We start from the raw sequence: 1,482 nt of genomic DNA, 5'->3' as shown, positions 1-1,482 counted from the left end.
CCGTGCTGCCCCCTAGTGGTCAGCACACGTCATAGCAAGCGATTGAACTCCTGTTCTCCTGATAGAACTCCTGAGGGGACACTTTGCATATTAGCCTTTTATATAGAGAGATATTTATAATAAAAATGTGGACCCTCTCCTACCTGGTTAGTGGCATATTTGTTTGATACAATGTTTCCCAGGGAGAATTTGGTAATAGCTAATGCAATTTAATTCTACCAACTCACTGGTAGTGTAATGCTACTATTAGAAATTTGCCCTAAAATAATGCAAAAAGGCCGCCCGGCCGCTGCAGCCATTGCTGCCACCATGATGACAAAACAGAAGAAGCAGACTTAGCTGCAGCCGCAGCCCCCTACCCCCCCACCCCCAGGTGCCCAAGCAAGAGGAGGCTGAGGACGAAGGCTACGGGTGGCCTGCAGGACCACCTAGCCTTCTGAGCCCTCCCCCCATGGCCAATGGAAAGCCTGGTGACCACAAGTCAGCCCTAACTGGAACCCATTCCCATGTCCACCATCAGTAGAATGGATAAATAAGCTGTGTGTGTGCATGCAATGAGATACATACTACACTGCAATGAAAACAAGCAAACTCCTCCTACAGGCAACCTGGACGAATCTCACAAACATGATGTTGAGCGAAAGGAGCCAGACACAAAAGAATACAGACTCTTTTTGCAGAGGTCCCCCAGGATCAAGGGGACTGATGATTCCACCACTGCTGAGTCTCCCACCTCCTCCCCAGGGCAGAGGCCCAATTTGGGGAGGCTTAGGCCACAGGTCTCACCCACATGGTCATGGTTGGTGGGGGGGTCAGTGCTGAGTCTCCTTTTCCTGGGCCAGACCAGGTAGTCCTCACAGGGGAGGCTTTCACAAAGAACGGAGACATCCTCAAAGGCTGAAAAGCTGGTTGCGTGTCAAGAATACTCCCCCCCCCCACCCGCACCCCATCAAAGGATGAACCCCAGGTTATGGAAGACAAATCTAACTGCCCAGTCTGCTGACACTTTGCTAAAAAAGGCCTCTGTCGATATGAGGACCTCTGTGCCTTTTATCCCCCACACTTTAATGGACCTCCTCTGTGAGACTGTGCCTTCCCAGTGGAGCTGGAGGGAGTCCTTGTGACCTAGCGGCCATGTATTTCCCAGTGGCAGCTACTGTGAAGCTGTTCCACCACCCTCAGTCAGTAACACCTTCCCCCGTCCACCACCTCCCTCATTTGGGGTTCAGAGTTGTGTTTCATCACTGGGGTGAGGTGTGCACTCTTTCTGATGATCCAGCCTCCAGAGACTCGCCTTCAGGATCCCATCTTTGCTCCCTCAACTGCCTCCTGGGTCCTCTTCTCCCTGGCCACTGACCGCTGAGCAGGAGACATATTTGGTGTTGCTTCTTGTGCATCTGTCCACCCAGCCCCTGGTACTGCCCTCGATTCCTGAGCCTGGAGCAGTTTCCTACCATTCCCTTCTTTTGGCTGTTTGTTTCC

At 52.0% G+C, this 1,482-nt stretch overlaps 1 pseudogene; it reads left to right on the top strand.

Annotated features, from left to right (window-relative positions):
- The first annotated feature begins 294 nt into the window (after positions 1-294).
- Positions 295-1,084, top strand: LOC129148737 (proline-rich protein 3-like; annotated as a pseudogene).
- Positions 1,085-1,482: the final 398 nt, after the last annotated feature.

This window comes from Eptesicus fuscus, chromosome 4, assembly GCF_027574615.1.
Source record: "Eptesicus fuscus isolate TK198812 chromosome 4, DD_ASM_mEF_20220401, whole genome shotgun sequence".
NCBI classification, from domain to species: Eukaryota; Metazoa; Chordata; class Mammalia; order Chiroptera; family Vespertilionidae; genus Eptesicus; species Eptesicus fuscus.
This window is presented reverse-complemented; position numbering and strand designations above follow the sequence as displayed.